The 15,078-nt window shown below is 41.8% G+C and overlaps 1 protein-coding gene and 1 pseudogene across 1 annotated transcript in view; one reads left to right on the top strand and one right to left on the bottom strand.

Annotated features, from left to right (window-relative positions):
- The window catches only part of CDH18 (cadherin 18), a 485,140-nt gene that overhangs the window by 130,749 nt on the left and 339,313 nt on the right, over positions 1-15,078 (top strand). The window lies entirely within an intron of this gene.
- LOC109312130 lies at positions 11,897-13,323 on the bottom strand (annotated as a pseudogene).

Raw genomic sequence — 15,078 nt, 5'->3', positions numbered from 1 at the left:
GTGGATGTGTGCCAGAATAATTTTCTCAAACAGCTTGCCTAGGATTGAGGTAACACTAACTGGCCTATAATTTCCCAGGTCCTCCTTCTTCCCCTTTTTGAAGATGGGAACCATGTTGGCTCTCTTCCAGTCCTCCGGCACCACACCAGAGCACCACCAGAGTGCTCGTAAAGCTGTGCCAAGGGTTCTGCGATGACCTCGGCCAGTTCCTTTAGAACTCTAGGGTGGAGACTGTCCAGACCGGCTGACTTGAATACGTCCAGTCCCTCCAGAAGTTCTCTAACTAGTTCCTCACTAACCTTTGGCCCAGGTGTGCCTCCCCCGGGGCCCGAGGGGGGCCCAGCAGGGAGATGACTGTTCTGGTCCCTGCTTAGGAAGATGGAGGCAAAGAAATCGTTAAACATGTTAGCTTTGTCATCTGGTGTGACGACCAAATTTCCCAACGTGTCCTGCAGGGGCCCCACATTACCCGGAACCTTCTTTTTACCCCCTACATATTTAAAGAAGGACTTCTTATTGTCCTTAATCTGGGAAGCTAGCCCTTATTCCATCTCTGCCTTGGCCTTCCTGACTGCCCCCCTACATCTCAGAGCAACTGCAGTATAGCTGTCCCTGGTGATGTCCCCTTCTTTCCATTGGGTGTACGCCACCCTTTTAGCAAGGAGACATTCCCAGATGCTCTTGGTGAGCCATGGAAGCTTGTGTGCCCTCCTGCTCCCTTTGATCCTCATTAGGATTACCTTCCTTTGGGCTTGGAGGATCGTGTGCTTAACGAGTGACCACTCTCCTTGGACACCTGGCTCCCTTCTCCTCTGGGACCTTAGTGCTTCCCCAACTATCCTCCTTAGCTCATTGAAGTTTGCCCTTCTGAAATCTAGGGCTGCTGCCTTACTGCAGGCCTTTGCCACCTTGCGCTGGATGGTGAATTCCAGCAGGCGATGATCACTGTTTTGTTTGTTGTTTTCTAATTGTCATTCATTCATTTTGTTTATTTCAGATAATCATATTAATCTGTAGCAGAGGCACCGATGTGTAATATGAAGTATATGATTATTCTGGGTGTCAGGTAGCCACCAGGTATGGGCATGTGCCCTTAAATCTGACTGACATTCACCGATCTTTCCGGGGTGCCACAACCCTTGGTCAGTCTAGGTGGGGCTCTTACTCTCACCCTCTCTTCCCACCTGCCATGACTCTGATGTTTTAATTTTTTGGAGATGTTAATGAAAGGGAGGTGTGGTGACTACCCTGCTTCCACCACAGCTCATTGTTGGTTCCTGTCCCAACCTCCGAATCAATGAAAATGGGGGGATGGGGAGGGGGATGGCAAAATGACCAGATGGAAAAGAGTCTTTCCTTTTCTCTCTCTCTCTCTCTCTCTCTCTTTTTTTTTTTATTGTTATGATGCCCATTGAATTTCTTCTCCAGGGGTCAAGTCCTGGACACCCTTTGGATTTATCTGTTGCTTCTCTGGCATCAATTCTCCATGCCTGCTGGTGAACAGGGAGTCCCCTCTTTTTTTTGTCCGGGCTGATTGTGGCTGTGCCTGGCTAAATTGGCTACCCATGACCATTAATAAGCCATTATAAACAAACAAAAAACCGGTAGGACTTGGGAGAACATTGCCTTCTCCCCCGCTCCCTAGATTGCAGTTTCCTACCTCCTCAACGCCTGAGCCATGATGCCCCCTGGGGAATGGGGTTCCATTTTTTTTTTTTTTTAACAGTCTCTTTCTCCTTTCTCTTTCCTCTTCTTATCACAGCCATGCCCGACTTAATTGGCGGCCCATGGCGATTAATCAGTACTTCCAAAATAAATGGATAAGCGGCTTGGGAGCATCTGCCCCTTCTATCTCATTCTCTTTTCTCTCCCTTTGCTTTTCTTCTTATTCTCCTTCCTTTCTCCTTCACCTCTTTAGCGAGGGCTCCTCTGACCCTCCAAGACCCAAGCAGGCTTTTACCCTGCTCCTGGGGCGTCAGTCTCAGGTTGAGCATTTCCCGCCTCAATCTTTACTGCAGTCTTCTGTCTGCACTTTCTCCGGCCCTGTGGTTTTGCCCATGGTCCCCGGATATTGCCGCAGCCACGGATTTGCACCAGTCTGCCTCACCAGAGTCAAGACCTTGACCAGGAGTTCACCAGGGAATTGGCTGAGGCTGCACAATCCCAGTGTGTGGTTGTCATGGGAGACTTTAACTACCTAGACATCTCATGGGACGAGTGCTCAGCCAAATCTGAGCAGTCACAAAGCTTTCTCTCGTGTGGATGACCTCTGTCTAACGTAGGAAGCCTACGGGCTGACAAGAGGTAAAGCCGAGGTGATAAAGCTGGGCTGGCGTGAATTGGGAGCTCCTGCTGTAGTGTGGAGGTTCTATTCTGCTTGGGCCCATGCTCCTGGCTGAGGGAACATCCTGGGTGAGTATCCTTCGGTCCCTCACACTAGGGCATAGAGAGTGATATCTGTTTAAGCCGTTATACCCATGGTGAAAGTCAAGTGAATTTATGGCATCTTGAAAATGTTTCAGTTATGATATGGGCAGCATTTCAGAGAACAGAAATATCTTTCAGCCCTATAAAAGTGTACTTTATGTATTGCAATTAACAACCTAACATTCCTCAAAGTTAGCGGGTGCTAAAATTAGCATATGTTGGTAGCAGTGGCATGTTCAGGCTTAATACCCTCTGTAATGTGCACAGCTCTGAGTTGCTGCCAGAGGACTGGCAACTGGAAGCAGAGGTATGGCTAGAAACTCACAAGTCTGCTCTGTGCCTGCCCCACCAGCACAACCCCCCTTTGCCTCCCAACATAGCACAGTATATACTTCCCCAGTACACACACTGCCAGCATAACACAGGATAGCTCGCTCGCTCGCTTGCTCACTCACTCACTCTCCCCAGACTTCAGACTTACCTTTGACTGCCACAGAGCTGCACAGATAAGGCATGGGGGCACTAGCGAGGGAGAGGCCATCCTGACTGTTCAGAGTCTGGGATCACAGCAGGAGCACCTCTGGCACTACAGGGCATCAGCCAGAGGCACACCATATGTATGCATCCATTTGTGCATACACATGTGCACCCCCCCCCCACACACAAAAAGCTGGTTCAGACCGTCTGTTACAGAGTTTGAGGTGTGCTGCTAGGAGTCCCACAGATATACATATAGGATAGCTAGTTTTGGGAACTTTCTTAAGCTCTCACACTGTTCATTTTATTAGTTACCATTTTACAGTGGCCACTCTTCCTGGCTATATGAAAAGTAATTTCCAATGGTCTTGCTGGATTTAATGTAGTGTTCCCTTCTTAGAGCAAACCTCTTTGGAAAAAAAAAAACACACCTTCTGGGACACAGTGTCTGTGATGTTCCCTTTAGGAAACACCTGTCATTCTTCAATGGGAGGAAAGGAAACACTTTCCCCACCTTCCCAATCTGCTGCTTGCAAATGAAACAGTGATTTGATTTTTGACTTGTGAACCCAGTAGACTTCCTAAAATAGGTATAGAGTGTTGCCAGCCACCAAACAAACAGTATCACTCTCTTGAAACTGTAGCAAGTATAGGCAATGAGGTTGTCCTATTTGCTGGCTCATGCCCCCGAAAGGATGACTTGGGATCACCAGGTGCTTTGTACTGTGTCAGCATTCCATCGATTCTTTTTTAATTGCTAACTAAGCTGGTGCCCTAACATCACAAGCCAATCATGAGCATTGTATGTTTGCAAGACAAGCAGTGGAGCCACAATCTCCATGGACCAGGACAATATGTTCTTTACCAAGAAATTGTTCAAAGATTTTAAAAGGCATTGCAGTCAGGGCAATTATTCTCCCATTGTGTGTTTTCTGAAGTCACCTAATGGGTAGTGAAGTGAACTTCAGTGGTGGTGGCGGGGTTAAAGTTTATCTCACGGTCCTTCAGTCAGATGCAAATTGTTGAAGTATAGTAACAAATCTGAAATTAAGGTAATTTTCTCTTGATTTGAAGCAAAGCATCTTTAAACATATAAACATCTTTATCAAAGATGTGGACATTGGTGTCAGAAGTGCATAAGATGAACATGAGCCACCAATGCTGTCGCAGCGGGCAAAGCAAACAATACTCTGCTGTGCAGGGGCTTCTCACACTTGGGAAGACCTGCACTGGACTCCGCGGGGAAGCAAGGGGTGAGGAAGGCAACCAGCCCTAGCATGGGGCTTCTCCTGCTGTGAGTGTGGGAGCTGCAGGCACATGGCACAGAGTAGAGCTGCCTGGCAAGCTGTGCTCCTTGCCCCCTCATACCCACACCCTGCCCACCAGCTGCCTGGGCTCTGTGCTGCTCTCCATGCTTCCACCCAGCTGCAACTGTAGCTTCAAGGCCCCAGTTCCCACCCCCTCCCTACCTGCTGCCCAGAGTGAGTGGGAAGTGGAGGAAGCCAAGCAGGTTCCCATGGGGGTGACTGCAGCAGGGGCAGCAGTAGCCCTGGCCGGAAGCTGCTGCTAGCTGGGCAGGAGCAAGGTGCAATAGAGTATGTTTGCGGGGCGTGTACATGTGGGCCAGGAGTGGTGCAATTTGTTGGTGGAGTTCTGGGCTGAATGAAAGTGCCTGACAGGGTGGATCCAGCCCATAGGCTGTAGTTTGCCCACCCCTGGACTAGATGACCTATTGAGGTCCCTTCCAACCATAATTTTCTATGATTCTACTATGTGTTGCAGTCTCTATTCCTCAATAACTTGCACTTGCTGCACTTCCACTTTCTCACTCTTGAGCATAATCATGACTCCAGCCACTTCGTTTACATCTGACCCTGTCCACCATGATGGTCCCCTTCTCCATATCTTTACGAAACATTTGTAATATCTCTCCCGTAGGATTCCATACTCCTGTAAACATGTTAGGTCCACTTTAACCTCCACCAAATGTTGGCATAATCTTATTCCACCTCTTCCTTGATAGCATACTTCTGAGATTTACACATGAAATACACAGTCATGCTTGTCCATTTAAATTACACATCTACCACTTTACAATTCTTCTATTCTTCTGCTTGATGCAGTTGGCTCTAGTCTTCCCTCTCTTTGCATCCCCATAGTCTTTGTCTTTTGTTGTATGCTTTGACATTCAAGAAAGCTTCCCCTTTTCCCATACCCACCTTTCTGCTGTCCCCCACTCCACTTTTCCCTCTCTTCCCTCATTAGTCCCAAGCCACATTAACTTGCATGAGCTTTTCATCAAACTTTCTCCCTTCCCTTCTCTGTCTCTTTGCCTGGCTTCTTTCTAAGTTTCATAGTGTGTTATTTCCTTCTTTTCCTAATTTGGCTGTCTTCTTTTTCTTCTGCTCTATCTCCACTCCTTCTCCTTCCTGCATCTTTCTCTCCTCTCTCTTTTTCCTTTCTTTCTCCTCTGTCCCAATATCACTTGTTCTACTTACCTTTCCTTCTTTTTCCTCTTCTGTTTCCATCTGTGCTGCTTCAACTGTTGAAATTTCACACACTTCCTTTCCAACTCTTCTGTCTTTTAGTATCTCCTCCACTGTCATGCATTCTGACTCAACATATTTTCCCCCACTTTCCCTTTCCTGTCTCTCCTGCTTCTCCGTAGATCTAGTTTTATTTGGAAAGACCATGGAAATCACCACTGTAAATGTCCTTCTTCACAAGTTGTCACAACTTCACAAGTTGTCATCTTCCCTTCAGTCACTGTTTCATTCCTCATTTCTCCCTCCTGACCACTTCTTCTCCTGGTCTTCCTGCCAGTTGGACTCTTCCCGTGTTGCTTTCTTCAGTAAAGCCTACAAAACTGACATTCCCACTATGCTTTTCTTTCCTACCTTCTTTTGTCCTCTCTTCCCTACCTTTATCTTCCCTCCATAAGTCTGTCCTTCCACTGTCCCATTCACTTCTCATATCTTGGTCTGCTTTCTCTTCCATAACTGTAGCTCTACTCTCCAAGTCTGCCACGAATAGTGTTCCAGGCCCTGAGAACTCCTTTTCCTCCTCCATCTTCATGCTCTGTCACTGCGTCCCTGGCACTCCTGGAATCAATCTAGACAGTAAAGCAGACCTCCACCCAACCACTACGGGTGATCTTAGCCAAGGGACAGCTGAAAAGCTAAGCTTCTGATGAGAACCTAATACAAGGATGTTTAATGCAGCTCATCTGATTAAGATATAGTGCCCATTATGTTCAGCCCCCCTCACTGCCAGTTCTGTAAAGTTATGGTAAACCACTATGTCAAATATATTTTGATGTTTTCTTCACTCCCATATCTGAGCTGCACCTTTCTTTCTCATTTCTAATGATTCCTCTTTCTTCCTGCCAAATGGAACCCTGAACAGTTTATTCAGAATCCCTGTCACCACTCTCTCAGCCTGTTGCATGTGATTAGTTTGGCCCTGCCCTCTGTGGGGTAGAGATGGACCAGGGAGCCTTGCACCTCATCTGTATATAAATTGTTGGAGGGTCCCAGGACTTGTGACTAGAACATAGTGTCATGAGCATGGTGGTGGTGGTGATGGTGGTGGCGGCAGGAGTTAATTAGCATGTGGATCCTTTGTGGGGGTATTTGGAGTACATACACATACTGAGCAGTGTTGGTTTGAGGCTTTGGACTAATATCATGTACAGTTTGTACTGTGTGTAAGGAATAACTCCAAAAATGTGTTTATGGCGTACCTGTGCTAAAATTGGCAACTAGAGTCAGACGCACAGCAGACTCCTGTTTCCCCCCTGCAGTATTTTGCCTCCTTTCTGTCCTGCCTGTCCCTTGCCCCACTTTAAGGTCACATACAGCTCACTTCCACGTTATGCTTGGGAAGGGAACAGAGGCTTAGCATGGTCTGATAATAAGTTAGGAGGGGGCAGGGAGGCTGCAGGGGGAAGAAATTAGATGGGTAGAGGGTAAGGGGGCCACCTGCCCCTGCCCGCGCCCCCCCCCCCCAGCATTTTCAATGCTGTAGCAGTGGGACAGGATGAATTCAAGACAATACTCTCATAATTAGATACTACACTGGGTAAAATTATAACACATCTATACTTTTTTTATATATAGGATCTAATGATTAGCAGGGGGAGGATTGTCTTATAGTCAGGGTCATCTTATGTTCAAGTAAATATGGTATATGGGTGATATTTAAGTACATGTTAGACATGTACACTGCTAGCTTTACGTTTTTGATTACTTAGTGTCTACACTCACTATTGGTCTGCATTCTTCAAAAAAACAGAAGAGACCAAAAATAAAGGATCTGTAAGACATTGCTATGAAAAGAAATAGAAGTTAATTGGCATGAATAATCTAGTTATGGGTTTTGTATATATGCCAATAGACATACCAACCACATCTAAATAACATAGCAAAAGTGGTAAGGAGTTGTTGACTAAAGGTAATAAGCATATCAGAGAGTGCTATAGCTTTGGATTTCATCACGACCTTTCATATGTAGCAGCTCACTTTCTAATTATTTGTTTCATGTTTGATTGTTTGACAAATGACTAATGTGTACAAATGTGTGCCTGCTGTGGTGTTTGCAGGCTTCTCACTTAGATGATTAACGCCAGTCAATATTTACTTATACATAATTGTTTCAGATCCCTAAACTGAGAAGTTTTAAACAGATGACTAACATAGCAAGTTATCTTGTTCAGTTATGAATATCTTTGTTGCCAAATTAAATATTTATATAGAGAATATTCCTGCCTCAGACTTTTGTACAAATGCATGCTCCAATGAATGCTGCCAAGTAGGGTGAAATATTAAAACAGAAAACACCGTCCTCTCATATATCACATCCTCTCATATATCACTTAGTAGTGATATTGTTCCTGTGATATACTGGCCTTGTGTTGAACTTTTGCACAAGGGAGAATTTTTGCCTGAAGCTCACTACCAATACAGTCCCTCATCTACTCAGGGACATTTTGCAAATCATGCTGAGTTCCATGTTTCCATAGTCATACTCCTACATTAACTACATTAACTAGTTGAAGCTAGCTCGGGTATGTCTAAAATACATTGCTTTCAGGACAGTGATTATAGCATAGGCACACTTATAGTTAATAAAGAGGTATACCCATGCCCAGAGCACATAGGTGTTTGAAATTTGGACTGAAGACCTTCTTAATAGTTTTATTTGATTGATTGTTTGAGCCATCTTGGAAATCGTGTCTAGTTTTGTACTATTTCCACCCAATTTGCAAACAAAAAAAATTCTGAAAATGTAAGCATCAGAGGAATAGGTAAAATTTGGATGTTTGCAGGAAATTAACTTAATTCTGAACCTTTTTGTGGAACAGTAAATATACTTGTTACAATTTAGCATGATTGAATTGGGGTCTAAGTAGTAACTTTGTTCCATAGTTTTCACGCATTAGGCTTTTAAGTTTTTCATTTTCCATTTTGTACCATGCACAGACTCTTGCTTGTTCCTGGACCTTTTGCTATAAATCAGTTTCCAAGTTATGAATTATGAGATTGCAAAATATAGTTCTAAAAACTAGAACTATCTTTTTATTTTTCTGACAGTACAATTTTTTAACTTTGATAGAAACAAACCAAAACAAAAAACCTCTCAAGTTGAAAACTTGAATACTAAATTTTAGCAAGTCTTAATGGCTAGAACAGAAATTCTCTGAAAGCTGCTGTGTAAATCAAAAGTGATGGCAAAACTGAAACTCTAGTAGCATAAATAATGCTTTTCTAAATCCTTTTTTCTTTTCATTTTTTCCAAATAAAAGATTAATGGGCATTTAAAAATGATTTGTGTTCTATCGGTCTTTATTGATTTAGTATTTGAACGTCAACACATCCATATTCATAAAAATAGCAAAATTGGAGTATTAGTAAATAATGTAGCAGGTGCCATTATAATAATATAAAAACTCTAAAGATTAATTTCTGCATTTAGTACCTCATCTCACAGGGCATTAGAAAAGAAAATGAATGAGAATCCTTTTGAATTTACATCAAATACCGGCTGTTTTGGCATAAATATTCAGTTTATTAGGGTAAACATATAATTTTTTATTTTAAGTGTATAACTGTGATGCATTTAAACTGATGGAAATCTTTCGGTTGATTTTAGTCATCTTTGGGTCAGGCTCTGAGTGTGAAACACCTTGTTGTATTCCTGTAACAGTATGCATATCTCATAATCCTTACATTATACATAGTAATGAGTTAAAAGACTAGACATACATGCTTATGTCAGTAATTTCCACTGCTTTGTCCACTGATGTAAGTTACTAGTTTCTGGGATGGACAGATGTCTAGCTTTCAGAAGGTAGTTGCTGGCATAAGTATTATTTCAATACTTAGTGGGTGTTTTTACATGACATGTTTACTGTGGAGTTGCCTAATTAGGTCCACAGTAAAGTCTTAGCATCTACATGTGAGGTCCTGTTAGGTCACAGTAGAATGATTAACTCTGCCATAGGTTAATACTTGTAAACACAGGTGCTTTCCTGTGGTGGTATTATTAAGTGCACTGCAACACATACGTAGTTGCTGACAGGGCTGGCTGGGGCACCAGAGTGCTTCGGTGCAAGGGCTATCTGCTGGCTAGCCCTGCACTGGAGCACCCTTGTGCCCTAGCCAGCACTCTGCATGTTGAGCCAGGCTGACAGACTGACCCTGCTGGTAGGCTGGCCCTGATGGGTTCCCTGCCAGCTGAGGCTGCTCCGACTTGAATCAGTATGCTGCGGTCTTGGGCACATGTGTAAATATGGTGCCTGGGAGCAGTAAACTTGGGCATTAATCTCACTCCAGCATTAATCGCAATTTATTCATTTGAATTTATTGGATTTGTAGATGTGCCCAGATATTAGCTGTTGGAAGGCAGTTTGTTTGCATTCAGCAATGACTACCCAGGAAATAAGATAAAAGATAAAATGAAGAGCTGCAGATACATGATCCATCCACCAAAGTAACTTGCAGCAGTATATAGTTACTTTCTGAGGGGGACCTATCAATGAATAGAAAGACTTGGACCTCTGTAGCCCTGTCACATGGCACATGCAAGGTTGGAAGTGTCACATGTCTTCACCCTACATATTATTTCTTTGGTATGAAATTTACCTCTCTGAAAAGAACGTTTACACCTCTAAATGGTGTATAAGTCTTGGTTCTGTTCCTTCACGGAGATGAAACAAACTGTTTTATGTCAAGAAAAGGTCTTGTGGGAATACAACAAGAGATACCTAAAAGATAAATCTGAGCAGCCAACCTAATTCTCATGAAGTTTGTTAGTCATCCTAATCCTACTAAACTACATGTAGGACAAGAGATGGCATCATTTTGAAGAAGAGGTAATAGTAGTGCTTGTGTATCTTATGTTTCATGTGGTTGTTTTGTGACATGTGAAAGTTCAGGGAGCTCTTACAAAATTTACTTATTCAGTATGATTCACTACATTCTATGCTCTTTACTCACACTGGTCAGTGCATGCATAGTCCTTCTGTCAGCAACGAGAGAAATCCTTTGGAAGATTTACTTGTTGACTTCAGTGAAGCCTGGATTTCAGCTGAGGTGCTCCATTCCAACATTAATTCCATTGGAATTACATGTGTTGGACTAAAGTATTACAGCATAGTTATAAGAAGCGTTAAATCAGTCTCTACTCGATTTAAATTTTTCTCCAGAAATCATCACAATAGTGCTATGATCATTAACTATAGATTTGCAGTTAAATACTTGTTTAAAAAAAGTTTGCACCCAATAGGTCCTCAGTAAAGGTTCACGCTAGACAAGCTATGCTTTTTATTTTTTCTAAGAGCCGTGTATTTGTATTGATAACTCATAATAATGCTGTAAGAAAGGATTCTAAAACTTGGGTCTGCCTCAGAGTTTAGAATTAAGCAAGCAGAAGTTTTTGTGAATGGAGCTTTTGATGGAGTTCCTTGTCTTATGTGAGGATAAAATTGGACGTTTGCTCATGGTAAAATACATATCACCAAAAAAAATTAAAATATCTGAGTCCAAATGCTATCTCCAGGATAAAATAATCTTAAATCTAAAGCAGTAGGAACAAAGAAGTCAGTTATAGCAGTGTGCTGAATAGATATTAGACCTGTCCCAGGTGAGAGGTTCCAAAAAGGAATAAGAAAGCAGAGGTAGGATTCTTCACAGGTTGTGTACTACATTGATTACTCAGAATGTAATGCTCAGTGTTGAAATATTCCTTCCACTGCCTCATTCAAATATCAGAGCTCTGATATTGCTAATACAGTAAAAGTTCTGTTAACCAGCATCCTCAGGGAATGGGGGGGTGCCAGTTAACCAAATATGATGGTTTTCTGAGAGTTATACTTACGGCTTTTTTCAAGAAAGAAACTCAGCTTACATTTTAACTATGATATAATAACTTTTAATATAATATTTTAATATGGCATTATTATAATTTCAGTATAACATTTTAACTATAACAACTTCTAATATTTTAACTATGATATAAGAAATAATATAGTAAATAGTATACTATACTATTACTGCACCTCAGCTGCTTCTAAAGGCAGCTTGGGATCAGAGGTTGCCTCAGAATGTGACTCTGCTTCAGAGTGTGGGTCTTCTTGAGGATCATCAACATCAACACTAATATCTGATCCTTGACAAGCTGCAGAAGCTCTTTGAAGCAACCTGTGGATGTCTGCCAGCGTGCAAGTCAGTTGCCTTTTTTTCAGGAAATTGTTATGAACAACATGAAATTGCATCACTTCCTGAGCAGAATATGAAGACTTCTGCTCAGCAATTTTCAAGAATGTTTCCAGACATTGTGCAGCAGTAGCCGAAACCATTTTAGTTTCTTCACTAAAATGTGGTCTTATTCTGATGCTTGTTCAGGTGCAGTAGATCTCTCAGAATGCACAACCTTTTCTATAATTTCAGCATCAGTAAGGGTTTGTGCAGCATCGGTCTTGATAAATGTTTACTCACTCTTCAAGTTCAGTATCTTTGAGTTTAGTGAGTGGGTTAGTGGGGTCAGCATTTTGAAGGACATCAAGAATCACTTTTAATGATTCTTTTTTCTGTCTCACATGGAAACATGAAAAATCTTCTTCATCAGAAGATTCCTCTGCAAACATCACTTCTGCCCACAATTTCCTCCAAGCTTTCCTTAAAGTTGTACTCTTCACAGCACACCAAGCACATGCCACATTGAAAATTGCATCCTTAATGGTATACTGCGACTGAAATTCTTGTAGACTGCCTTCATAGTTGAGTAGCTTCTTCATAAAATCTCTTCTGTAGATGGATTTCAGGTTTTGGATAATTCCCTGATCCATAGGCTGTATGAGTGAGGTGACATTTGCAGGCCGGAAGATGGTCAAAATATTTCCAGACACTAACTCTGCTTCAGGAGGGTGAGCTAAAATCAAAATAACTTTTGTGTTTTCTGACTTCCCAAGTTTCTTCAGATGCTCTTTCACTGCTGGTACAAAGACATGGTGAAACCAGTGCAAAAATATTTCCTTGTCTATTCATGCATTAGGTTGTGCCTTTTACTTAACAGGTAGATGAACAACACCCTTGAATGCTCTTGTTTGCCTGAATTTTCCCACCACTTGCAGCTTGATTCCATGTGCGCCCGCTGTATTTGTACACATAAGCACAGTCAAGCGGCCCTTGCTCTGCTTCAAACCAGTTGCACCAATGTCACCTGGACCAGCCAGGGTAGAAGTTGGCAAACAACACCAAAAAAGGCCAGTTTCATCAGCATTGTAGATCTGCTCTGGGGTTATGCCATTCTCCACAACCAATTTCTGGAAAAACGCACAATATCTTTCAGCTGCTTCATGATTAGCAGATTTTTTTGTCTTCAGACACATCAAGCCTTCTGATACCATGGCAGAGTTTGAAGCAAGACAACCATCCATCTGAAAAACGCAGAACTCAGTCATTCCCATTTGTTGATAGAAATCTTTTGCTTTTTCAGTCAGCATTGGGCCAGAAATTGGAGCTCCCTCCAAACATTTTAAGGCAAACCATTCATACAATATCTTGTCTAATTGTTCCAATTTGGTTTGTTCAGAGTATGGCATTGCTCAATTACTTTACTTGTCTCAGAATTCATCATGAACTGGAGTAACTCTGCCCTCTGCGCCTTGATATCGTAGATCATAGACAAGCCAACATTGAATTCCTGCATCAGCCTGTTCCTGTTTTCTCCTTTTCCAGGCACTTAATGATGTCCAATGTCTGTGTAATCATCAAAACAACACTCTTGTCCTGTCCTCTGCTTGTTGATGGAGTATTGGTAGCCATAGTTGCAGGGTGGGTGAGATATTCAGCAATAAATTCACACCACAAGCACAAGCTCAATGCGTTCACCACGCAATCACAATGACGGACAGCGGATGAGACTGCCACTAGCAATGCCGCTTGGCGGTGTCCCGAATGGCAAGATGCTGTCTATGACAGATGCCAGTTAATAGAGAATTCTGGATGGTAAAGTGCCCCATAACGCAGCTTTTACTGTACATAGGTATGTCTGGTGTGCTTGGAATTATGAGGTCAAAATTGTTTGTTATGTATGATTTTAGGATTCTTGACTAAATCTTTATGCCATTATATTACTTCCCCTACTCTATCTACCCTGTAATGTGCTTACTAATTTTCTGGTTCATTTATTATTGGTGTTGTAAATTCCATTACGACATCTCAAGTTCTATATTATCTCATAGAAATTTGCTTAGGGGAAGCACTGAGGCTGGGATTTTCAGGGAAATGTAAAGTATATAAATTCTATTGGGATTCAGTAAAGTTTATATGCTTGTTTCCTTGGGACTTCTGTGGAAATTCTAACCTGTGTAAACACTGATTGGAGACAACAGTACTTAATCTGAGATCATTAAAAATTTCATTTACTTTGCTTTTAATTGGGATGCTTTACCGTGTCATTTAAAAAAAAATGCTGTTTCCATGGTTATTCAAAGAAAGGAGATGGTGTTGTTTTCACTTAAAAAAGAAAAAAGATTGATAAAGAGGAAAAATAGAATTTTAAAAAGTAGCTTCCTTGATCTAAAGTTCTGAAATGTATGAAAAATGAGAGAAAAAAATCCTAGGTGCAGCCAGTGAGACCTTTTTTTTTAGAGTGATGAAGAGATGAGTGAGAATCAAGATGACTTTAGACTGGGACACTGAAGGTAGGAAGGTTGGAATATTAGTAAAGTTCCCCCTCCCCTTCTCCCCTGCCCACACTGACATTCACTGAGACATTGCATTGAGTACTGTATGTTCCAAAATGGTCTATGAACACTTGAATCAGGAGTGAAGCAAGAGATGGTTTGGTTTGGGTTTTTTTTTGCACTTTCTACTGTTGGTGATACACTGGTATTTTGCAAATCTGACCAAGAGAGCACTGACTTTAAAGTCATGCAACTTCTCAGAAGTCATTGCAATAAAAAGATACTAACCATCCAAAAATAGAAGACGGTCCAACTCCTAAATTCCTGACTTAATTGAAATTATGCTTATTTGCATTAGCTGATGTTCTCACCAAAATTTTTGTCATTATTACCAATGTCCTTTTGACATACTATTTCATTTATCAAGCTGTTTCTTAAATACCTTGTATCTTAGATTCATAAATTGTTAGGAGCTCGAAGGGACCTTGTAGATCGTTGGGTCCAGTCCCACTGCCCTTGGCAGGAAAAGACAGCTAGGGTCAAGTGACCACATCGAGGTGACTGTCCAGTTTCCTCCAGTCTCTTATATTTCTTGGTTGATGATTGGTTTTTATTTGTCTCTTTTTCCCATTTTTATGGGGATCTTTGGGAAGAATAATGGTAAGATAAAAATGACTTGAGAATATGATTAATGTGCTTCTGTGTAGCTTGGGCTCTCACAGTGCCAAGACAATTTATACTTGAGAGAAACCTTAGTGACAAAAATAATCGAGATGGGAAAAATAAGATGCACACTACTGAGTTGCAGCACTATCCAGTCTTGCAAATTATGTCCCGATTGATATTTTTGTGACTGTAGTTTCTCACAGTGTCGTTTTTCAACTTTTTCTCAAAAATAAAATAAAGCCAATTAAAAGTTTAAAAAAAGAATTAAAGCAAACCCTTCAACATTTCTAGGGATTGGATCACAGTCATCCTCCTCCCCC

The sequence above is a fragment of the Crocodylus porosus genome, unplaced genomic scaffold (assembly GCF_001723895.1).
Source record: "Crocodylus porosus isolate Cpor-Errol unplaced genomic scaffold, CroPor_comp1, whole genome shotgun sequence".
In the NCBI taxonomy this organism is placed as follows: Eukaryota; Metazoa; Chordata; order Crocodylia; family Crocodylidae; genus Crocodylus; species Crocodylus porosus.
The sequence above is the reverse complement of the archived record's forward strand: the minus strand, read 5'-3'. Positions and strand labels throughout refer to the sequence as shown.